At 47.2% G+C, this 25,859-nt stretch overlaps 1 protein-coding gene across 1 annotated transcript in view; it reads right to left on the bottom strand.

Annotated features, from left to right (window-relative positions):
- The window catches only part of LOC311532183 (ectonucleoside triphosphate diphosphohydrolase 8-like), an 83,210-nt gene extending 58,770 nt beyond the window's left edge, over positions 1-24,440 (bottom strand). The window contains exon 1 of the mRNA XM_084650435.1: positions 24,353-24,440. The gene's annotated coding sequence lies outside the window, so the exon portion shown is untranslated. The remainder of the gene's footprint in view (positions 1-24,352) is intronic.
- Positions 24,441-25,859: the final 1,419 nt, after the last annotated feature.

The following is a 25,859-nucleotide window of genomic DNA, read 5'->3' as shown; positions in this document are numbered from 1 at the left end:
TGGCACGTGATACTCATCAAGGAATTGTCAGAACCAAACAACGACTACAGGATCTGTATTGATGGCCAGGGATGGACTCTCAAACTGAAGCAATCATAAAATCCTGTTTCAGAGTAGCAGCCGTGTTAGTCTGTATTCGCAAAAAGAAAAGGAGTACTTTGTGGCATCTTAGAGACTAACAAATTTAAATTTGTTAGTCTCTAAGGTGCCACAAATACTCCTTTTCTTTTTATAAAATCCTGTGTCACTTGCCAAATGCAAGATAATACAGCAGTGACATGTACCCCTCCATTACAGCCTGTTCCTCTTCCTGAATCTGCATGGGAAAAAGTGGCAATTGACATTGTAGGACCCTTTGATACTGCTCCAAGTGACTGCCATTATGCCATCACTTTAATAGACTATTTCAGTAAGTGGCCTGAGATAGCATTTACATCACAAATCTCTTCTGCTACAGTAATTAAGTCCCTCTCTTCAGTTTTTTAGCAGGGAAAGTAAATCCAAAGAACTGGTTTCAGATAATGGTAGTCAATTAACTTCCCTGGAGCTTGAAACTTTTCTAGCAGAGAAGAACATTTTACACAGAAGGTCATCCCTATATTATCCTCAAGCCAATGGGGAAATCGAACGGTTTGAAAAAGAGTTTGTAAACGGCTAAACTTGAAGGGCGATTGTGGATAATCTTCACTACTGATTTCTTGCAAGCATACCGAGCTACATGACATGCCACAATGCAAAGATCACCTGCAGAGTTACTGCATGGGAAACAGATGAATACTAAACTGAACGTTGCTGGATTGTTAAAGGCATGACCTGAGGCCTCAACCAAGGATGATGTGAGAAAAACAGTTGAACAGAACCAAGCAAAGTATAAGGCTTTCACAGACAAGTGGCAGGGTGCTAAGGAACCAAAGTTTGAGTGTGGATCCTTCATTAGAATATGAAAACCTGGAATTTTATGCAAAGGGGACCATAAATTCACAGCTCCTCTTAAAATCATAGAGAAGAAGGGACCTTACATCTATCGACTTTCTGATGGGTGGGTATGGAATGCTTCTTATCTTGCACCTGCCTATGCAGCAAGAGAGGATTACGCCAACACCCAGTCTGCACTGGATGACTTCACCATAGTATCAACACAACAGGACATTGCACTGGAACCAGGGCTTGAGAGACGACCTGTCAGACCCAGACGACCACCTGTCTGGACTAGAGACTATGTTATGTAGTATCTACAGTGTTTTCAGTGTAATATTTCTGCCAACAGTATAGTGCCTTGTTTCCTATTTGTTCCTGTGGTTAGAACAACAATGTTTATTGTAATTGGGAGAGTTTCTTAAGAGAGGAGGGAATGTGGTGTTTAGATGCTGCTTGTAATGATTAGAACTGGGAGCACTGGCTGTTGGGAGTCTGAAAGGACAGGAAACAGAAAGGAGGGGGGAAGTTGAGGAGGTGGAGTGAGAGCTACCCAGGGTGCAGCAGCAGCGTGGTAAAGAGGTTTCCACTTTAAAAATAAAGTCCTGTTGAAGTTTGTTAGTACCTTGCCTGGTTGCTACAACAATGACCCGATCTGGATGAGTACAGAAAGTGTCAAAGGGGAGAGCATGGGAGCTTTACTTCTGGATGGAGAAAGCCACACTGGTGTCTGGAGAGTTATTTTTAAAGCAAACTATGCACTATTCTAATTTACCAATGAAATAAGAACCACTTTACAAACGCTAATGGTTATCCAGGCCAACCTGGTATCAGAGCTGAGTTCTCTATTCTCTTTTTTTTATTGTCATTGAAATGTAGTATATGGGAATTGGCTACACACTACAAAGTGAGGAAGACAGAAAAGAAAACAAAAGAAAAGAGCAAAGTAGCAAATGAAATCGCCTTCCTCTAATGAGCCACATAACCTCATTGATGTTAGTGTGCGGCTGAAGCCACGTGAAACTGTGTGAAAGCTAAAGAGAAGATAAATGAATGAGGGCATTCATTAGTCTGATATAGCTCAAGTCCAAAATATCTATAAATCAGAGCAGGTCTGCAAGAGATCTGGGATCACAGGTATATCTGGTAGCACTAATTCCCTGAGGAATTTGAGATCCCAGAGAAATGTTTGGTTAAAATATCTTTTCGGTTATAAAGAAATCTGTTAAATTATAAGTTCAATTTTTATTTGCTGCTGCAATGGACATGGGATGGCTCTGTACTAATTTATGAATGATACACTCTGCAACCTGGTTATTGGGATGTTCACTGTTTGACTATATTGGGTTAAATCAATAGAACTGTTAGGAAACAAGCAGGAAGATGAAAAGTGGCACAAGGTAAGACACCCTTCAGCAGCCATGTGACGGTGGTTACAGGGTAATGGCAGAACCATTGACTCTGAGGGGTCTGGCTCAACCTTCTACTGAGCCCACAACCAGGCAGAGCCAACAGTTGGGAACAGAGAAGAACAGAGAGCTCTGGATGGACAAATAGTGGCTCTCTACAGGGGAATGTAGGTGTTGTGGAGGGGCTGTCCATGCCAACACCCAAGATCCACTGGGGTGTCTGAAGAAGCCTGGTGGTCTGCCTGGCCCACCATCACAGGATGGTTTTAGGTATGATAGACAAATACACAGACTGTTTTAAAGTCTCTCTCTCTCTAAATGCTTTATTCCTACTGTTAAATAAACTATCCTTGGGTGTAAGGAATGCTTGTTCACTGCATTCACAGCAGCATTACCCATTGCTCACAGACTCTTGAAGGGAAGAACCACAGGCACTTAACCCAGCTGGACCTGTTGGGTAAGCCCAATGGATATGCAGGGTGTGTAACCCAGGGGCTAGTCTGAGAGTGAGAGAATCAAGTGATTCCACAGTAGGGTAGGTAAAGGCCTGATGCCTGACACCTGAGTGGGCCACTCAGAGAGACCAAAGAAGGGACAGAGATGCTGCTAGCCCTGCAGCCATGACAATTACTTGTGTTGTGACTAGAAATGGCTGAGTGGAACAGGGCACTAGACTGAAACGCAGGACATCTTGTTAGTTCTGACTCCCCTAATTATGGGTAACTTTGCTGACAACAGAAAAGGGAGCAGCTTTCGCCATTTCATTTCTCTCTCTCTTCTTTTATGAGAAGAATAATTTTAAAAATTTTTCCAAAAAGCTTATCGAAGTATCACTGATGTGCAGTCTGTAACTGAGAGACATGGTCCCTCCTAAATCTTTGAGTGAGTGGTTACGCAGCAAGCCAGCTGCTAGGACCAACAAATAATTATTTAATTCAACTACTTGCTCCCTCTAGTAAAAGTCTCTAGCACATGTTGAGGGTGGTGTAAAGTGCAGTAAAATGCTTGTAAGAGTTCTGTATGCAAAGTGTTTATACATTGGGCCAGACTGGGAACTCTTTCTCCCATTAGTGGGCAGTTACTCACAGTTGTCGTCTCATTGACTTTAATGGGGCTGTCTGGCCCAAAGAGCTTTACAAACGTGTATGTATGTATGAATTATTTCACCCACCTCTGAAATGCAGCTGCTTCTGGAAAGGAAAATGAGAACTAGTGAATGGACTTGGATTTATGGTCTCTGATATTTTGTAGCTTAGGTGTTATGAATAGTTTCAGATGTGGAGGGAAACCAGTAGATTCTGGCTTTCTGTCTTGTTCTACCTAAAATAAAATGCCTAATTTGCCTTTTAGCTCACTTTTCAGTCACAGATGATGCTTGGCATCTTTTGGCAGAAAGCGAGAAGCAGTTTTCACTTCAGTAGAAACAGGCTCTTTCTTAAAAACAGCTGTGAAATTTGAAAAAAATAACAAGGAGTGTCTGAAACTTGGGTGGGAGCAAATGAAATCTCATGTCTGCAAAAAGGTTTTGTAGATGTGGTTGAAAGTTTCTTGAAACATAGGGAAAAATTGTGAAAATTCCTTCTCTAAAATCTAAAATCTCAACAATAAATTTTGTTGAAAAATCAGAACTTGGTAAATGTTGACCATCTCTGCTTTCTGGCTGAGATTTTCAAAGCCAACCACGTGGCTTGCTTTTAAAAGGAACTTGATGTCCAAATTTTGAGATTTTGCAAAGTGAAAGCACAGAGTTTTGCCCAATGTGAACACCTCAAACAGTGTGGGTGAGTTAAGTGTGTGTGTCACATGAGTAGACTAAACATGTGTCATAAATATAAAGGGAAGGGTAAACACCTTTAAAATCCCTCCTGGCCAGAGGAAAAATCCTTTCACCTGTAAAGGGTTAAGAAGCTAGGATAACCTCGCTGGCAACTGACCAAAATGACCAATGAGGAGACAAGATACTTTCAAAAGCTGGGGGGAGGGAGAAACAAAGCCTCTCTCTCTGTCTGTGTGAGGCTTTTGCCGGGGACAGAACAGGAATGGAGTCTTAGAACTTAGTAAGTAATCTAGCTAGATATGCGTTAGATTCTGATTCCTTTAAAAGGCTGAGAAAATAAGCTGTGCTGAATGGAATGTAGATTCCTGTTTTTGTGTCTTTTTGTAACTTAAGGTTTTGCCTAGAGGGATTCTCTATGTTTTGAATCTGATTACCCTGTAAGGTAGTTCTCATCCTGATTTTACAGAGGTGATTCTTTTTACTTTTTCTTCTATTAAAATTCTTCTTTTAAGAATCGGAATGCTTTTTATCATTGTTCTTAAGATCCAAGGGTTTGGGTCTGTGTTCACCTATGCAAATTGGTGAGGATTGTTATCAAACCTTCCCCAGGAAGGAGGGTGTAAGATTTGGGAGGATTTTGGGGGGAAAGACGTTTGCAAATGGGCTCTTTCCAAATTATATCCCTGTTAGACGTTTGGTGGTGGCGGCGAAAGTCCAAGGGCAAAAGGTAAAATAGTTTTGTACCTTGGGGAAGTTTTAACCTAAGCTGATAAAAGTAAGCTTAGGAGGTTTTCATGCAGGTCCCCACATCTGTACCCTAGTGTTCAGAGTGGGGAAGAGAGAGGATGTTATCAAGATAAATTACAAGATGTAAAGGAGGCCTGGAGAGCAGAATGATGGGGAAGCTGACAGAGACGTTTCCCAGGGTTGGTTAGTGTCATGAACTCTAAACTATTGCCTCTGTGGTGACATCACAGGCTGCTTGACTCCACACCCAGCTGTATACCTTACCAGGCACTGGAATAGGTTACTTTTTTATAAACAGGATTATGGTGTTTCTCTTGGCAGGCTTGCCGGTTTTGTAGCATGACTCAGCCAGGAATGAGATTTAAATATAGTGTAGATTGCAACAAGATAAACAAAGATTATTGGCTAATTATGCTGTTCCTGTTTCAGGTGAGGAAGTGTTATTAATACTTTCTAAACATTTTCATAGCGGGATCTGACCAGGCAAAGGCAGCCAGTCAGGTATGCCAGGGTAAGGGAGTCATTTCTAACCCAGGGTAACCAATCTCTATTTCCACCACTTCCCCATGTCAGGATTCTGTTTGATGCACACAGTAATACTCTGAAAAAAGAACAGGAGTACTTGTGGCACCTTAGAGAGTAACAAATTTATTAGAGCATAAGCTTTCGTGAGCTACAACTCACTTCATCAGATGCATGGAATGGAACATATAGTAAGATAAGTTGGAAGTTACCATACAAACTGTGAGAGGCTAATTATTTAAGATGAGCTATTATCAGCAGGACAAAAAAAAACTTGTGCAGTGATAATCAAGATGGCCCATTTAGACAGTTGACAAGAAGATGTGAGGATACTTAATTTAAGGAAATAGATTCAATATGTGTAATGACCCAGCCACTCCCAGTCTCTATCCAAACTCAAGTTAATGGTATCTAGTTTGCATATTAATTCAAGCTCAGCAGTTTCTCATTGGAGTCTGTTTCTGAAGCTTTTCTGTTGCAAAATTAAAGAAGTACTTGTGGCAGCTTAGAGACTAATACATTTATTTGAGCATAAGCTTTCGTGAGCTACAGCTCACTTCATCGGATGCAGAATTGCCACCCTTAAATCTTTTACTGAGTGGCCACAGAGGTTGAACTGTTCTCCTACTGGTTTTTGAATGTTATACTTACCTACTTGCCTCCAGCTTCCATCCAGGATACACCATGCGATCCATTGTCTACAGCCAAGCTCTAAGATACAACTGCATTTGCTCCAATCCCTCAGACAGAGACAAACACCTACAGGATCTATATCAAGCATTCTTAAAACTACAATACCCACCTGCTGAAGAGAAAAAACAGATTGACAGAGCCAGAAGAGTACCCTGAAGTCACCTACTACAGGACAGGCCCACAAAGAAAATAACAGAACGCCACTAGCCGTCACCTTCAGCCCCCAACTAAAACCTCTCCAGTGCATCATCAAAGATTTACAACCTATCCTGAAAAATGATCCCTCACGCTCACAGATCTTGGGAGACAGACCAGACCTGGCTTACAGACAGCCCCCCAACTTGAAGCAAATACTCACCAGCAACCACACACCACACAACAAAACTAATAACCCAGGAAGCTATCCTTGCAACAAAGCCTGATGCCAACTCTGTCCACATATTTATTCAAGTGGCATCATCATAGGACCTAATCACATTAGCCACGCCATCAGGGGCTTGTTCACCTGCACATCTACCATGTGATATACAATGTGATATATGCCATCATGTACCAGCAATGACTGGAAAAAGGCTAATGTAGTGCCCATCTTTAAAAAAGGGAAGGAGGAGGATCCTGGGAACTACAGGCCAGTCAGCCTCACCTCAGTCCCTGGAAAAATCATGGAGCAGGTCCTCCAGGAATCAATTCTGAAGCACTTAGAGGAGACGAAAGTGATCAGGAACAGTCAGCATGGATTCACCAAAGGCAAGTCATGCCTGACTAATCTAACTGCCTTCTATGACGAGATAACTGGCTCTGTGGATGAGGGGAAAGCGGTGGACGTGTTGTTCCTTGTCTTTAGCAAAGCTTTTGACACGGTCTCCCACAGTATTCTTGCCAGCAAGTTAAAGAAGAATGGGCTGGATGAATGGTCTATAAGATGGACAGAAAGTTGGCTAGATTGTCGGGCTCAACGGGTAGTGATCAATGGCTCCATGTCTAGTTGGCAGCTGGTACCAAGCGGAGGGCCCCAAGGATCGGTCCTGGGGCTGGTTTTGTTCAATATCTTCATAAATGATCTGGAGGATGGTGTGGATTGCACCCTCAGCAAGTTTGCAGATGACACTAAACTGGGAGGAGAGGTAGATACACTGGTCCGTAGGGATGGGATACAGAGGGCCCTAGACAAATTGGAGGATTGGGCCAAAAGAAATCTGATGAGGTTCAACAAGGACAAGTGCAGAGTCCTGCACTTAGGACAGAAGAACCCCATGCACCGCTACAGACTAGGGACCGAATGGCTCGGCAGCAGTTCTGCAGAAAAGGACGAAGTGGACAAGAAGCTGAATATGAGTCTACAGTGTGCCCCTGTTGCCAAGAAGGCCAATGGCATTTTGGGATGTATAAGTAGGGGCATTGCCAGCAGATCGAGGGAAATGATCATTCCCCTCTATTCAACACTGGTGAGGCCTCATCTGGAGTACTGTGTCCAGTTTTGGGCCCCACACTACAGGAAGGATGTAGAAAAATTGGAAAACGTCCAGCGGAGGGCAACAAAAATGATTAGGGGACTGGAACACATGACTTCTGAGGAGAGGCTGAGGGAACTGGGATTGTTTAGTCTGAGGAAGAGAAGAATGAGGGGGGATTTAATAGCTGCTTTCAACTACCTGAAAGGGGGTTCCAAAGAGGATGGCTCTAGACTGTTCTCAGTGGTAGCTGATGACAGAACAAGGAGTAATGGTTTCAAGTTGCAGTGGGGGAGGTTTAGGTTGGATATTAGGAAAAACTTTTTCACGAGGAGGGTGGTGAAGCACTGGAATGCGTTACCTAGGGAGGTGGTCAAATCTCCTTCCTTAGATATTTTCAAGGTCAGGCTTGACAAAGCCCTGGCTGGGACGATTTAGTTGGGCATTGGTCCTGCTTTGAGCAGGGGATTGGACTAGATGACCTCCTGAGTTCCCTTCCAACCCTGATATTCTATTATTCTAATGCCTCTCTGCCATGTACATTGGCCAAACCAGTCAAAAGAATAAATGGACTTAAATCTGACATCAGGAATCATAACATTCAAAAACTGGGCGGAGAACACTTCAACCTTTGTGGCCACTCAGTCAAAGATTTAAGGGTGGTAATTTTGCATCTGATGAAGTGAGCTGTAGCCCACGAAAGCTTATGCTCTAATAAATTTGTTAGTCTCTAAGGTGCCACAAGTACTCCTTTTCTTTTTGCGGATACTGGTTTCAGAGTAGCAGCCATGTTAGTCTGTAATACTCTGAGGTTCTCTCCTTTGGCCTGAATGCTTTGATCAGTTCTAGTAATCCACTGGCCCACAATTTCAGGATGTAGCTCAGCTGGGACATCAGGAAGTGCCCACTTCTATATTTTAATCAAATTCAGGAAAACACTTCATCCCAGTTAGTGTGTGTGTGTGTGGGGGGGGGGAGGTGTGGGGGCGGGGGTGGGGGTGCTGAAAGCTCCAACGATAAAAAGGTTGGGGGGAGGAGAAGAGAAAATAATGAAGTGTGAGCAACAGAACGGGGGGAATGGCCTGGGAAGTATAGGGTGATGGGGATGGATAACTATGGGGACTGTTAAGGCAACACACAGCTGTTCATCTTGCAGGCACTGCTTCGAAGCTGGCCTCATTTAGTAGTCCACGAAAGTTATAGCCTTGCAATGGGCTGTATGAAACAAACTGGTAATGTCACTCCAATTCCACAGGCTCCTCTGTAAGCTCAGAATCACACACGCATAACAGCCCCCAAAGTGGGGCTGACTGCATTCAAAATGACACATTAGGACAGCTATGCAGCATGTCCAAGGCATATGTGCTGGAATATACTGAGAAAACAAAAGGCTCTGGCTTCCCAGATACGGAGAGGTTTCAGCCCTAGGGTCATTTATTCAAGTCGTCTGAAATCCTGGTCCCACTGAAGTCAGCTGAGCTCCGTTTTGTAAATGTACATTACTTTGTATACCTGCTGGAATAAGCCACATATCGGAACCTATGCAGGTAGAAGCCTAGAAGCAGCTGTCTGGCTACTGTGTGATTCTAAACCTCTTTCAGGTACTTCAAAGAGATGAAGTTAGCAGCACCCGTCTGAATTTGGGACACTCTCCAGAAGTAAGTGGCTAGGACCCTAAGACGGATTTGGTTATTTCATCTGTGCATCCCTTTTACACTGATAATATTTCAAGATTGGACTTTTTTAAAAGACATGTACTAGTTCAAAAGGAATTATTTGGGGACACGTCTCTGGCCTGTGTTATTCATGAGGCCAGGCTAGATGATCACAGTGGTCCCTTCTGGCCTTGGAATCTATCAATCTATTTGTCATTGTCATTTGTTACCCAATGTAACTCCATGCAAGTTACCAATGTAATGTAAATCAGAAATATTCTTGGTTTTGTTTGACTAACATGATGCCCAATACGAGAGAGAGAGAGAACATCATGCAGTGGAAATTGCTTTTTAAAATGTGGGACACATGGCAGGCAATAGCCCAAATATCAGCTTGGGATTTTACAGAGAGAAATGCAGCACGTTGGCTGGTCTGGGGCAGCGGGCTGCAGTGTATGGAGCAGCATCCAGGCAGCAGCAGCGCAGAGGAAGTGACCAGAGCCAGGGGGTGGACAGTGTGGTGAGAGGTGCCGGCTGGGACTGCAGGGAGAGCAGGGCTGGGAGCAAGAGCAAGAGGGCTTGGGGACCAGATTGTCTGGGGAGGAGGAGTAGAGGGCTTCAGGACTGAGAAGTGGGGAGAAGGGGTCTGGATGGCACCCCCACTCTACATGGCATTCCACAGCCTGGTAGGACAGCTCTTAGCAAGCAACAGTAACTTATATATATGGGGGGGGGGTGTGCACATGTGACAAGGGGGCTTGCTCCATAGGGGCTGGAGGCCTGGGGCTAGACAAACCTGATTCCTAAAGAGTCACACCTGGGTTCAATCAAGTCATTCCCTACAAAAGGCAGCAGGGGCTGGAATGAAGGGGGAAGGGCAGTAAGTTCTGGGAAGTTCCCTGCAGAGAAGACCCTGATACCAGGGGGTTTGGAAGTCAGAGCTAGAGACTCAAGGCAGGAAAGCTAGGGAGTCAGCTGAACTGGAGACTACTGGGAGTGAGCAGGCTCCAGCAGAAAGAGCTGGGCTGTGGGCTTTCCCTCCTGAGACTACAGGCAGGAAAAGCCTGGGAGGGTAAGACAGGGGGACTGTGTTGTAGAAATTTGAATTTTCTTTTGGAGCTTTATTTATTTATGTGACTAAACATGGGCCCCTTAGAAGGGGTGGTAAAGGGACAAGGCAAGTCTGTGTGGAGTCTGGTTAAGAAGCCCCTGAAGAGGGGGAACCAGAGGCTGGGTGCTGCAGGGTAACCTCTGGCTGTAGGGGGGTCCTCAGGTCATGGGCAGCTTTATTACAATACAGAATGGTGGGTCCTTCAAACAGACAATACAGTTGGTGGGAGGCTGGAGTAAAAGGTTTGGGAACCAGTCCAAACCAGTCCAGCTCAGGCTAAATGTTCCCATAACACAGTGAGAAATCCCTTCCCTGCCTGGAAATCCAGGCTAGGATTTAAGATACCTGGTATGATAACACTAATAATCTCCAGGTGAGTTTATTTAATCTGAGGTAAATCTGAGTGACCCACAGGCTCTGTCTGTGTCCAGCAGCCTCAATGACAAATCCACTTCATCTTCATTATAACCAGCTCCTGTCTCCTCTTCCCAATGAGGGGCATAGCAGTGACCGTATGGATGGATAAACTAATGGAAGATATTGTAGAGCTGGAGCCTAACATGGTGTGACTGCAGCAGCCACGAACAAGATAAGAGAAATGGAGGCTATTAGTATGTAATGAATTTCCTGACCCTGTCTACTGCAGATAGGTAGGATCTTTGGTGGTGTTGCTTGCCAAAGATTTGTATCTGTCTGATAGGAATTACTAATATCAGTCACTCGCTCTGCCTGCAGGTTCAAGTTGTGCTCAGCAAAGAAATGGCTAGGAAGCCTGTCCTGGATATGGTCTGCAAAAGAGGCAGATTGTAGACAACAGCAACCCATATGTGGCCCAAGGCATGGGCTGAACTCTGATGATACTAATCAGTGGTGCAGAGACAGAATCCCAGTCAATAACCCATTATACACCCACGGACATGCCTGGAGACAGCATACCGCGCAGGGCGTACTTTGTGCTCTCCTCACAGCCCACAGCGGTACCAGGTGAGAGCACGGGTGGCTCTAGGGTGGGTTCCGTTGCACCAGCAGAACACACAGCACCATTTAGATTTGGCCTGGCCGTGAGTGGGATGCAGTACGGTGCACAAGGCCGCAGCATCACTCAGGTTTGACCCAGCCATCCCTCATGACGGAGGGGCTGCTGAGCCAAAGTTGAGTGCATGATGTGGCGACCTAGTGCGTGGGGTCGTAGTGACATTCACATTTGTGCATGTCGCCTGCCCTGGCCATGCCCGGATCCCACTGTTGCTGCCGCTGACATCATCGTGCTGGGTCCGAGGGGGCCCATGAGGCCAAGAGCCTGGAGTGGGGTTGGGGATAACACTCCCACTGGAAGTTGGCTAGAGCTCAGGGAGAGGTGGAACAGGAATTAGCCCCCTAGTCACACATAGGGCACAGACCCCCGCATACCCATGGTGAGGTCAGCGACCCCACAGGCCTGGGCACGCTCTGACCCAACATCCACCTACTGAGCCCCCCGCTCCTTGGTATATTGTGCACCCATTGATGTGGGAGCTTGCTTCCGCCTCTGGGTTAAAGAATTCTTTCCATGCATGCCATTTCTGCTTTTTGGTTTTTTTCCTCTGTCACGTGTAAAGAGAATAATGACCTGAAATGAACAAAACAACCCACCTTCATTTGCAACAAGGGGGATGGGGCAGCTGCCAGAGTTACTAATCCTCTGCAAACAGTTACTCAGCAGGCCAAGGGTCACAAGCTCTAGCAGTGAAACAGCTGCGCAGGGCAAACCTGCTTCCCACCCCCCATTCACGTAGGACCTGGGCACCAGGAGCCAAGATGCCCAGTGCAGGAAATGTGCATTTGCCACACAGAAGTTATGTTATGTGCAATAACAAGCACCACCCCTATGTAATGAGCAGGTCTGCTTATATACAGATATAGTCAGCAGTATGGAATCAAAGCAGAGACTTTCAGCTCTTAAACCAAAACCCCTCCTACTTGAGCTAACCAAAGAGGCCTCACTGCTTTAGGACCACCCACTAGGAGGACGCATGATTGCATGTGCTGAGCTAGGACTCTAGACATGCCTCTCTCTCTTTCTGGGGCAAATTGAATACTGTCCTCCTGGATCCTGCTAATATCAGCCTCACTGTTCGTTACTGTCAGTGTCAAACCAGAGAAGGGCAACAAAAATGATGAGGGGTATGGAACAGCTTCCATATGAGACTGGGACTGTTCACCTTGGAAAAGAGATGTCTAAGAGGGGATATGATGGAGGTCTATAAAATCATGACTGGTGTGGAGAAAATGAGTAATGAAGGGTTATTTACCCCTTCACATAACACAAGAACTAGGGCTCACCCAATGAAATTAACAGGCAGCAGGTTTAAAGCAAACAAAAGCAAGTACTTCTTCACACAACACACAGTCAACCTGTGGAACTCATTGCCAGAAGATGCTGTAAAAGGCCAAGACTATAACAGGGTTAAAAAAAAATGAGAGAAATTCATGGAAAATTGGTCCATCAATGGCTATTAGCTAAGATGGTCAGGGATGCATTCCCATGCTCTGGGTGTCCCTAAGCCTCTGATGGCCAGAAGCTGGGACTGGATGACATGGGATGGAACACCCAATAATTGCCCTGTTCTGTTCATTCCCTCTGAAGCACTTGGCATTGGCCACTGTCGGAAGACAGGATACTGAGCTAGATGGACCATTAGTCTGACCCAGCATGGCCGTTCTTAGGTTCTTAACCACAACAATGCTGAACAAGGAAACTGAGATTATACATACATTAGGGCTGGAATTTCCAGAAGGCCTTTGCACCCTGCAACCACACTGTCCAAAGAGCTCTGCATGTTCTGTGCATGTTTAGCACTGAGTTCACTTGAAAATCTGGCCCAAGTTGTAGGTGCTGACTGGGTACTTGGAAATCTGGACCCTCAGAAAAAAACTCTTTTCATTTCAAGCTCCCTTTGTGGTTCCTCCATAACCACAGCACTGCCTCCAGGGGGATAGTATAATGGGGTTCCATGGTGGCCTGCCAGTCCCTTAGTGGATATGGTGTGTTTCAATAACCCTGGTTTCTAAGGCACAGGCTAATAGCCAGGAGCTCCTGAAATAGAGCCAGACTCTTATTCCTGGGGAAATTTTGCACCACTGTGTGTGCGCAGAATTAATGTCCCCCACAGATTTCTTTGCTTCCCTGCAGAAAAATGACTTTCTGACAGGGAAGCAAAGGGAAGCTGCAAGAGTGGTCACGCACCTCTCCCTCACAGTGCAGGAACTTCGTTTCAGGCACCAGGAGCAATTGGCAGAGAGGTAAATCACTGCAGGGCTGGGGACACCCCAGCCAGTGACTCCTATGCTGTGCCGGGATCAGTAGCTAGTCCCAGCAGAGCTGGAGGTGGGAGAGAAATGGGCTTCCTCTTCCCCTGCAAAGAGTGGCTGGGACTATGTCAGACCCACCCCCCAAAACCTCCCTCGGCTGCAGGAAGCTCAGCATCCTCCCCACTTCCTTCCCCTATCACTCCTCAGCTGCAGGGGGAGGGGTCACTGTATGGGGAGCTGCTCCCCCATCCATCCAACCCCTATGCATCTGGACCTCCCATACCCGCTCCCTGCCAAACCTCACCCTGTACACCCAGACCCCCCAGCCCTCCATACCTGAATTCCACCCCACTGAACCTCAACCCCTGCATCTGGAGCCCCCCTGCAACTAGACCCCCAGCCTCCAGAACCCCACCTCTGCACCCAGAACACCCTCACTGAGCTCCTTGCACTTAAACCCCCACCCTGATGAGCCTCCACATACAGACCCCACCCCCCATGACCCCCAACTAGCTGCACCCAGACCCCCACCCCCAAGCTCCACTCCCCCAGCACCCAGACTCCCCTGCTAAGATCCCCACACCCAAACACCCTCTCCCCGCTGAGCCCCAGCTGCCTTCACCTGGAAGCCCCTGCAGAGTCCCATTGCCCCTGTACCTGGAACACCCTTAATGAGCCTCTGTGCATCCAGATCCCCCTACACCCAGACCCCCCAGACTGAGCTGCCAGCACCCAGATTGTCCCACACAGAAACCTCTCACCCCACATCTGGAGCTGCCCTCCCCCACCCCCCCACCCCCCACGCTCCTTCACACTTGGATCCTGCCTGGTTGAGCTTGCCTTCCCCATACCTGATGCACCTGGCACAGAGGGGCAGGGCCCCAGGGTATTTCTGGGGCAGGCCCAGCCCTTGTGCTGTATCAGGGTTGGGTGCAGCATCACCACTGAGCCCGGGTCGTGGTGGTGGAGGGGCTGCAGGGTGATCTCCCACCTTCGTGCAGCCAGTGGCCTGTGCTCCCACTGCCATGCTGGAGCCTCCGCATTTATTTATTGACAAATAAAACTTGCAGAATTTAAAAATATTGTGTGCAGAATTTTTAATTTTTCAGTGTAGAATTTTTAATTTTTTGGCTCAGAATGCCCTCAGGAGTAGTCAGACTCTGCTGTGGATTTCCTGTATGGCTTTGGACAAATCAGTGTTCTCTGCCTTAGTTTGTTCATCTGCCAGATGGAGCTTAGCTGAATCATAGAATCATAGAATATCAGGGTTGGAAGGGACCTCAGGAAGTCATCTAGTCCAATCCCCTGCTCAAAGCAGGACCAATCCCCAACTAAATCATCCCAGCCAGGGCTTTGTCAAGCCTGACCTTAAAAACTTCTAGGGAAGGAGATTCCACCGCCTCCCAAGGTAACGCATTCCAGTGTTTCACCACCCTCATAGTAAAAAAGTTTTTCCTAATATCCAACCTAAATCTCCCCCACTGCAACTTGAGACCATTACTCCTTGTTCTGTCATCTGCTACCACTGAGAACAGTCTAGATCCATCCTCTTTGGAACCCCCTTTCAGGTTGTTGAAAGCAGCTATCAAATTCCCCCCTCATTCTTCTCTTCCGCAGACTAAACAATCCCAGTTCCCTCAGCCTCTCCTCAGAAGTCATGTGTTCCAGTCCCCTAATCATTTTTGTTGCCCTCCGCTGGACGTTTTCCAATTTTTCTACATCCTTCCTGTAGTGTGGGGCCCAAAACTGGACACAGTACTCCAGATGAGGCCTCACCAGTGTCGAATAGAGGGGAACGATCACATCCCTCGATCTGCTGGCAATGCCCCTACTTATACATCCCAAAATGCCATTGGCCTTATTGGCAACAACGGCACGCTGTTGTTGCAGGCTGTGTGTCAGCATGAATCTGGTAATGGTTCTGAGTACATAGCACATGATATGTAACATAGTATGTCTGCCACATAGACAACTTCTCTCCCCAAGCCTTGCTATCATAATCAGTCTGTATATCATGGGAGCATCTTGAGGCCCCAACTGAGATCAGGTCTCTGTTGTGCTAGGTGCTGTACAAACACATGGTAAGAGGCAGTTCTTGTCCTGCAGAGCTTGCAGTCTAAACAGACAAAAAGAAGCAATGGTTCAGTAACTCACCCAAATTCACAGGGGAGTGACAGAACCTAGATCTCCTGCCTTCTTGCATAGGGAATCATCTGCCAGCTTCCTAACCATTGAAGTGGCTACCACAGTGGGTATCCAGAGAGATTCCCTGTTGGTATAACCATGGGGCTATTTGCAGGGCACTCTCTGTGGGGGCACCCGCGGCATTAGAATTAGCTTCTCTTTTTTGCTGGGCATTTGAAAATGAGGGAGCATTATGAGGGCTGAGAATTATGGAGGGGAGGGTAATTTGAGCAGTTAGGCTGCCTGTTTAGCTGGTTGCATAAATCCACATAAACAAATAATAAAACAAAGCAGGTGTCCTCCTCAGAGGTGGTCAGGTGCCCCCCACTGGATCCTGGCTCTGCAGCGCCCCCAATCCCACCCACCTCCCCAGCCAGAGGAAGCAGGGGAGAGTCAGCCCTCCCTTGGGAAACTGGTTTGTCAGCTATCAGGCAGACACAAGGTCCTTAGAGTTGATGATGTAGCTATAACATAAAGGTCAGGCAGTCTAATGATTCCTGCTGAATCAGAATGGGATTCCTATGAACAGGTGTGTGTGATGTGGCAATCCAGCTGTGTCGCAGCTGATTAGAAGGCACTGCCTCCAGGAGCCTTAGTGCTTGTACACACTAGCGCTTACTTCAGTATAGCGGGGTGTGGAAAAGCCACCGCTCCCAAGCGTCGTACGTTACACAGACCTCAGGGCTGCTGTGGACAGTGCTCTGTCAGTGGGAGAAGCTACTGCTGGGCGCGGAAGTGGAGTAATTATGCCGAGGAGAGAGCTCTCTCCTGCTGGCATAGAGCACTAGCCGCGCTACATCGGTGCAGCTACATCAGAACAGCTGCTGCAGCAATTCTGGTGTAGACCAGCCCTTATTAATTTTCCTTTCTAAAGCTGATGCTCTTTCTGATCTCTGGTGGCCCTTTGCTGATGGCTTTTAACTCTCCATGGAGACAGGCCCTGACCTAAGGCCTGTCCCAGCAGTGCCCTCAAGTGCTTCCTCTGTTTGTCATGCTGGGTGACATTTCTGCTTTGGCCATGCACAGCTGATCTCTGGCGAGCATCTCTCTGTCTAGCTGACCTGCAAGCAAGAGCCACTGTGCTCTGCTCTACACTACCCTGCAGCCTGGCCCAGGCTGATAAGGAGCCCAGCGTCAAGGAGGCGGAATGGTGGTTGACAGTCAGCGATGTACCGTCTCTCCTCAGTGCCCCGCATACAGCTCAGGCCCACCTGCAAGGCAAAGGTACTCGACTACATGCCTGAAAGCCGTAGGGCTGAGTCGTGTTTGACCCCACACTGAAAGGACCACATCTTCTTTGGGTAAGGGCAGGCAAAGGCTGGCCACCCCGCTCCCTTGTGTGCTGTTGGCTGTGGAATTGAGGTGCCTTAGTGGCCTGAGCCTGTGAGCCCAGAGCTTGGGGGAACTTGGGCTTGACTGACTTTAAGGGGGGAGTGAAGGCGAGCCATGCTGTGATCTTTGGGAAGAAGGGCGTACTGTGGTTCTGAGAGGGTTTCCTGGGGGTTGGAATGGGATCCAGATTTATATAACAATAGGCCTGACCCCAAGCCCTGGAACATCCACAATCCAGTTCCTGATCGGAATGTAACAGCTGCCTTCTCTCATTCGAATAGGTTGAGCATCAGTCCATCTAGACACATGTCCCTGAATCCAGAGACTGAGGAGCCTGGAAAGCTGGTACGGTTGGTCTGCACACTAGAAATCAGAGAGTGGCAAGCCTGAGTCACCCTGTTCCCTGCAGGACTGATGGTGGTGCTGCTTTGTCTGACCGAGCCTGACATGAGCGGTACTGGCCAGGGCTGTGCTATGCAGCGGAACCTGTTTCCATCTCCACGTGCAGGGGATATTTGCAGTGTATTCAGTATGTACATTTACAGGAGGGTACATTCCCTAATGCAGGCCTGTGTGGCATTTCTCACAGCCCTGCATTCACCTTGTGAGTTCTGGTTCCCCCTACAAGTCAGACTAACCCTTGGTCTGCCTGATGTCAGAGACGTATCTAATTATGCTGATTTTCCCCAGCCAGAGGGGTTTTCCAGAGACACTGAGCCTGATTCTTGATGATGAGTCATTATTTTCAGTAGCTCCCGATAAGTGTAAAAAAGCTACCTTCCTGAATTAATTGGCGATGAGAACAGAGGGTGCAAAGCAGTTGGAATAGGGCCACAATGTTCCATTTGCATGGGACGTACCCTTTAAGAAGGCTTACACTCCCACAACACCCTGGACTTTATAGTGCCGTCCTGCATGGGTGATGCATTTCTTCCTGTGCATTAAACTCAGCCCAACTCCCAAAATGTGCACCTGGGTTTTGATGCACTGCAAAGATCAGGGATCTTTTAGTAATACCCACAGGCTGTGGGTTCATGGATGGAAAAGGAGGGCTCAGCATAACCAGCTTCTAATAATATAACAGCTCCCTCCCCCTGGCACTGCACCCCAGAGTGAGCTGGGCATGAGTGCAGCCCTTGCTTGTTGTGCTTGTGCCTTGTGGGCAGGAGAGGAAGCATTAGCAGCTGAGCTCCAGTGTCAGGAAGACTCTGTCTCTGTGCTCTGGATGGAGAGGAGAGGCCAGGGCCATTCACTTGTGCTGAAGCGCAGCACAGGGCCCTGTTCTGGCCTAAATCTGCCTAGAAGACTTTCCTCACAGCGCTGGACTTTTCCAGGCAAAGGGGGCATGGTTCCCTTGTTTAAATGCCTAGGTGCTGCTGGGGCTAGTAACCCACCTGTGTGACAAATCCCTTAGGCAACTCTGCTTGTTCTGAGCAGCCAGATCCCTTTAAGCCTTTAATCCCCGCAGCCTATCAGGCCAAACATCAGACCCAGCCCCAGGTTAAGAAGCGTAAAGCACTCGCTGCAAACTCCAGCAAGTGTCTTGGAAATGTCAGCTCAGGGGAAGCCAACAAAGAGCCAGAATGCCTCCTGTCTAGAGGCTCCAGGAAGCAGAAAGGATGGAGAGGAGAGGCACAGCCCGACTTAGATAACTACATACACTCCCTGGGACCACCTGAGTCAGCAGCTAAGGAGCCTCTTCTGGCCTGGTGACAATAGCCCTGGTGACAATAGCCTTGTGGCTGTTGATTTCAGGGCAGCCACATCCACCAATGGGCATCTCCCAGGGGAATCCCAGCTTCACGAGCAAGAGGATTTAGTGTTGAGAGTGTCAGAGGAGCTCTAGTGCGGGCCACAGCCTCAGCACAGAGGGGCAGGCTGCTAGAAGCCAGCAGACCTACATGCACAGATGCTATACAGGGAGTCACAGGGACATTATTACCATTGCTTGCATTGGTTCATTGCTGCGTTGACACAGTTCCTTGTGTTTGGCCCGATAAAGAATCTGTGGCTGAGACTGCCACGGTCTGCATTTGGCTCTTGTCACAAACTCCCGGCTGAGGTAGCAGACCCCTGCTACCTTCGTGGTGGTTGGTTTGGGAGGGGCTCCCAGCTCCAACGGCTTACTTCACTGGTGCCAGAGAGAAAAAAAGCAGCCCACTGTCCCTTACTCTCAGAAGAGAACATTCTTGCTTGGGGTGCTTGACCCAGCCCATTGGGTATGAGGGGCCAGGGTCCCTGTCACATGCACTACAGAACCCTGTGTGAGTACCAGGGACAGTCACAGTCAATGTGGAACAGGGGCTGCTACCTCCAGGCACACCAGGGATGGGGTATAAGTCCTCTCGAAGGGGTGGGGAGGAGTCAAAGCCCCAATACATAGTGTTTCCTGTGCATCAGCCTGTGGAGTGTGCTGGGTGTCACAGGAGCAGGATGCACCAGGATGTGCATTACCTGCCATCCTCCTGTGCAGCAAGCAGTTTGCTGAGGCACAAACCTTCCCATGTTTCTCTGGGGGCAGCTGGGCTCTGCATGGCCCCTTACTCAGGGTTGTGTCTAAACAACATGATCAAGTCCCTAGGTGGTTTATATTTACTTGGCAGCATTGGCCCTTAAGTACATGCATTGCAGCTCCCATGTACTGCCCCTAGAGACAGCCAGGCACCCTTAATGGTTAACATCTCAGGATTCAGAGACAGAGGAAATGTGGCAAGTCCCCTGCTCCTCACTTGGCCATTAAGTAACTTCTGGCCTCAGAAGGCTCCACCTTGGAATAGGAGCCCTTTATTGACTTGCTGTCAGGAGTCTGCAAATGAAGGAAACAAGCGAACATACTTCTTCCTGTTTATAGCTGATGGTGAGTACCCCTCGACCCTCCAGATCCACCCTGAAAGTTACCTCGGGACCATCCTGGTCAAGGGAACTTTGAAACCAGAACAAGAAGAGGCCACAGAGAGGACAGATTTCTTTACACAGCATTCTGCTCCGGGAACGAGAGAGAAATGTTTCTAGTGCCACAGCATCTTCCAAGATGCAGAAAAGGCTCCCTGTGAGCATGCATGGGCTGACACTCTGGGTGGAGTGAAAGGAAACAAGCCCTGAACTATTTCATTGTGTTACACTACACAGACTGCAACTCCGTTGTGGGAGAATCTCCGTGGGGAGTGCAGTTGTCTGGAGATAAACATGGTTCTTCTACACATGGAATGGTTCCACTTTATTCATGCCACTGAGCCATAGGACAAGCCAGGTGTGAACTCAGCAGGATGCTGGGTCTGAGCTGTGATCCTGGTGCACCCCGTCCTACAGCAAGTCACTTCTCTGTTGTGCTGTGTCATAAATATAAAGGGAAGGGTAAACACCTTTAAAATCCCTCCTGGCCAGAGGAAAAACCCTTTCGCCTGTAAAGGGTTAAGAAGCTAGGATAACCTCACTGGCACCTGAGCACAATGACCAATGAGGAGACAAGATACTTTCAAAGCTGGAGGGGGGGGAGAAACAAAGGGTCTGGGTCTGTCTGTGTGATGCTTTCGCCAGGGACAGAACAGGAATGGAGTCTTAGAACTTTTAGTAAGTAATCTAGCTAGATATGCATTAGATTCTGTTTGTTCAAATGGCTGAGAAAATAAGCTGTGCTGAATGGAATGGATAGTCCTGTCTTTCTGTAACTTAAGATTTTGCCTAGAGGGATTCTCTATGTTTTGAATCTAATTACCCTGTAAGGTATTTCCCATCCTGATGTTACAGAGGTGATTCTTTTTACTTTTTCTTCTGTTAAAAATTCTTCTTTTAAGAAACTCAATGTTTTTTCATTGTTCTTAAGATCCAAGGGTTTGGGTCTGTGGTTATGTCATAAATATAAAGGGAAGGGTAAACCCCTTTCAAATCCCTCCTGGCCAGAGGAAAAATCCTCTTACCTGTAAAGGGTTAAGAGGCTAAAGGTAACCTCGCTGGCACCTGACCAAAATGACCAATGAGGAGACAAGATACTTTCAAAAGCTTGGAGGAGGAGAGAAACAAAGGTTCTGGGTCTGTCTGTATGCTGCTTTTGCCGGGGATAGAAAAGTCTTAGAACTTTTAGTAAGTAATCTAGCTAGGTATGTGTTAGATTGTGATTTCTTTAAATGGTTGAGAAAGGAACTGTGCTGAATAGAATGACTATTTCTGTCTGTGTGTCTTTTTTGTAACTTAAGGTTTTGCCTAGAGGGATTCTCTATGTTTTGAATCTAATTACCCTGTAAGGTATCTACCATCTTGATTTTATAGAGGTGATTTCTTTACTTCTATTAAAAGTCTTCTTGTAAGAAAACTGAATGCTTTTTCATTGTTCTAAGATCCAAGGGTTTGGGTCTGTGGTCACCTATGCCAATTGGTGAGGATTTTTACCAAACTTTCCCCAGGAAGTGGGGTGCAAGGTTGGGAGCATTTTGGGGGGGAAAGACGTGTCCAAACTACGTTTCCCAGTAAACCCAGTTAGAGTTTGATGGTGGCAGTGGAGATCCAGGGACAAAGGATAAAATTAATTTGTACCTTGGGGAAGTTTTAACCTAAGCTGGTGAAAGTAAGCTTAGGAGGTTTTCATGCAGGTCCCCACATCTGTACCCTAGAGTTCAGAGTGGGGGAGGAACCTTGACAGGTTACCTATGCAAATTGGTGAGGATTTTTATCAAACCTTCCCCAGGAAGGGGGGTGCAAGGTTTTGGTGAAGATTTTGGGGGGAAAGACGTTTCCAAACGGGCTCTTTCCTAATAAAATAAAACCGCAAAAAGAAAAGGAGTACTTGTGGCACCTTAGAGACTAACCAATTTATTTGAGCATAAGCTTTCGTGAGCTACAGCTCACTTCATCGGATGCATTCAGTGGAAAATACGGTGAGGAGATTTATATACACACAGAACATGAAAAAATGGGTGTGATCATACACACAGTAAGAAGAGTGGTCACTTAAAATGAGCTATTACCAGCAGGAGAGCGGGGGTTGGGGGCAACATTTTGTAGTGATAATCAAGGTGGGCTATTTCCAGCAGTTAACAAGAACGTGTGAGGAACAGTGGGGGGTGGGGGCAATAAACATGGGGATAGTTTTACTTTGTGTAATGACCCATCCACTCCCAGTCTCTATTCAAGCCTCAGTTAATTGTATCCAGTTTGCAAATTAATTCCAATTCAGCAGTCTCTCGTTGGAGTCTGTTTTTGAAGTTTTTTTGTTGAAGTATTGCCACTTTTAGGTCTGTAATCGAGTCACAAGAGAGATTGCAGTGTTCTCCAACTGGTTTATGAATGTTATAATTCTTGACATCTGATTTGTGTCCATTTATTCTTTTACGTAGAGACTGTCCAGTTTGACCAATGTACATGGCAGACGGGCATTGCTGGCACATGATGACATATATCACGTTGGTGGATGTGCAGGTGAACGAGCCTCTGATAGTGTGGCTGATGTGATTAGGCCCTATGATGGTGTCCCCTGAATAGATATGTGGACACAGTTGGCAACGGGCTTTGTTGCAAGGATAGGTTCCTGGGTTAGTGGTTCTGTTGTGTGGTGTGTGGTTGCTGGTGAGTATTTGCTTCAGGTTGGGGGGCTGTCTGTAAGTGAGGACTGGCCTGTCTCCAAAGATCTATGAGAGTGAGGGATCGTCCTTCAGGATAGGTTGCAGATCCTTGATGATGCATTGGAGAGGTTTTAGTTGGGGGCTGAAGGTGATGGCTAGTGGCGTTCTGTTATTTTCTCTTTTGGGCCTGTCCTGTAGTAGGTGACTTCTGGGTACTCTTCTGGCTCTGTCAATTTGTTTCTTAACTTCGGCAGGTGGGTATTGTAGTTGTAAGAATGCTTGATAGAGATCTTGTAGGTGTTTTTCTCTGTCTGAGGGGTTGGAGCAAATGTGGTTGTATCATAGAGCTTGGCTGTAGACGATGGATCGTGTGGCCGACCTTGATTATCACTACAAAAGATTTTCTCTCCCCCCTCCCCCGGCTCTCCTGCTGGTAATAGCTCATCTTAAGTGATCACTCTCCTTACAGTGTGTATGGTAACACCCATTTTTTCATGTTCTGTGTGTATATAAATCTCCTCACTGTATTTTCCACTGAATGCATCCGATGAAGTGAGCTGTAGCTCACGAAAGCTTATACTCAAATAAATTGGTTAGTCTCTAAGGTGCCACAAGTACTTCTTTTCTTTTTGCGAATACAGACTAACATGGCTGCTACTCTGAAACCTGTCAAAATAAAACCAGTTAGATGTTTGGTGGTGGCAGTGAGAGTCCAAGGGCAAAAGGTAAAATAGTTTGTACCTTGGGGAAGTTTTAACCTAAGCTGGTAAAAGTAAGGTTAGGAGGTTTTCATGCAGGTCCCCACATCTGTACCCTAGAGTTCAGAGTGGGGAAGGAACCTTGACATTGTCAGGGTTCCTTCCGCACTCTGAATGCTAGGGTACAGATGTGGGGATCTGCATGAAAACCTCCTAAGCTTACTTTTACCAGCTTAGGTTAAAACTTCCCCAAGGTACAAACTATTTTACCTTTTGCCCTTGGAATTTCTCTACCACCACCAAACATCTAACCGGTTTTATTTTATTAGGAAAGAGCCCGTTTGGAAACGTCTTTCCCCCTAAAGATCCTCACCAAAACCTTGCACCCCCCTTTCTGGGGAAGGTTTGAAAAAATCCTCACCAATTTGTATAGGTGACCACAGTCCCAAACCCTTGGATCTTAAGAACAATGAAAAAACATTGAGTTTCTTAGAAGAAAATTTTTAACAGAAGAAAAAGTAAAAAGAATCACCTCTGTAAAATCAGGATGGGAAATACCTTACAGGGTAATTAGATTCAAAACATAGAGAATCCCTCTAGGCAAAATCTTAAGTTACAGAAAGACAGGACTATCCATTCCATTCAGCACAGCTTATTTTCTCAGCCATTTGAACAAACAGAATCTAATGCATATCTAGCTAGATTACTTACTAAAAGTTCTAAGACTCCATTCCTGTTCTGTCCCTGGCAAAAGCATCACACAGACAGACCCAGACCCTTTGTTTCTCCCCCCCTCCAGCTTTGAAAGTATGTTGTCTCCTCATTGGTCATTGTGGTCAGGTGCCAGTGAGGTTATCCTAGCTTCTTAACCCTTTACAGGCGAAAGGGTTTTTCCTCTGGCCAGGAGGGATTTTAAAGGTGTTTACCCTTCCCTTTATATTTATGACATGCTGCAATATAACAAATCACTGCACATAGCATTCAGCAAGACAGAAGAAGGTTCTCAGCTTACCTTTGCCTTCCCCGTGCAGTACTGGGAAGCACAGTCCCCACTCTGAGAGCTGACAATGCAGAGCTGGAGAATCTGCTGGCAGGTAAGCACAGTGAAGTTTTAATCCAACTGTGCAGCTGTACAACATGGATGGCGCATATAGAGTTACTCAGCCAATCAGCCCACCCTCCCCACACCCATGGCAGTATCTTTACTTGCCATGCAGTGCCTTCCTGACACACCCCTTAGGCATATCCTGCCCTGTCTGTTTATTAACAGGACGGTCTCTTTCTGCTCTTGTGATGACGCTTCTCTGGAGCATGTCAGCTTACAATCGTCTCAGTTGTAGAAGAAAATCACACTATTTCCTTGAGAGGTTTATAATGAGACATTTGTTTTCTTTGACTCTTGCTGTGTGTAAATGAGGTGGGTGAATGGAATGTATGCAACAGCAAGGGCCTAATCACATCATGGGAACCCAGCCACAGTGCAGCCAAGGGCTGGGCAAGCTTTCCCTCATGGACCTGCCAATGTGCCTCTTTGCCGGTCCAGTGTTCACAGTCCCTCCCACTTCCCAGAGCTCTGCCAGCTCACCTCTGTCCTGACCTGCAGCGCCCCCTCCTGCCATGCTGTTCCCATTCTTGGTCCCGTTCAGCAGACACTAATACTGCCAAATAGCAAATGTAACACCCCCCTGCAGGGTAGACTTGTGGCTGCCCCCAGCCCACTTTCCACTGTGAGCTCAGCATGCACTGAAGTGCCCAGGGGCTAGGTACAAAAATGGGGACTTCAGTTCAGGGTTGCAATTGCTAACTCCTAGGCACCTTGCTGCCTCGGGGACTTCACTGCCTGGAGTTAGACACCCAGCCTCCTGACACAGTGCATAAGCAGGGGCACTGGAATAATGTGTGCAGTGCGGGTGCTGAGAGCCACTGAACCCAACTGTAATCCCGGTATGGCATGGAAACCACTTCAAGTCAGGGGGTGCTGCCACACCCCAGCTCCCCTAGTTCCAGCAGCTATGCACAGGGGAAGGTTAGGCACCACAAAAGCCAGCATACTGAACAGGGAGCTGCCTAAGCTAGCCCATAGGAAACACCAAGGAGAAGGGAGAGTTGCGACCTAACCCCCACCCCCCAGAGCCTCTCCTGGAGTTAAGCACTTAAGCCAGGTCAGCCCTTTCTTGCAAGGAGCAGTGGTAGATTTATAGCCCAGTGGTTACACTGCTCATCTCCAGGAACTGGGCTCAAGCCCCCAGTGCTGATTCAGAGCTGGAAATCGAATACAGGTCTCCCCCCTCCCAGCTGAATACCCTAAGCCTTGAGCTAGAGTGTGTGCGGGGGGACTGCCTCCTCTTCAGCCGTTTTGTGCGGGGCCCAATCCAGAAGGCAGTCTCTGAGGACGCTGACTGGATTGGGCCCCATAGGCAAGAAGGGCACGGGAACACCTGTCTTGAGGATCCTGCCATAGCTTAGGCACTGAGCAACTGGGTGGGTCAGAACTGGGGTTTTGCGCATGCCCACTGGCA

Source organism: Lepidochelys olivacea (genome assembly GCF_965140295.1).
Source record: "Lepidochelys olivacea isolate rLepOli2 genome assembly, chromosome: 16".
Classification (NCBI taxonomy): Eukaryota; Metazoa; Chordata; order Testudines; family Cheloniidae; genus Lepidochelys; species Lepidochelys olivacea.
This window is presented reverse-complemented; position numbering and strand designations above follow the sequence as displayed.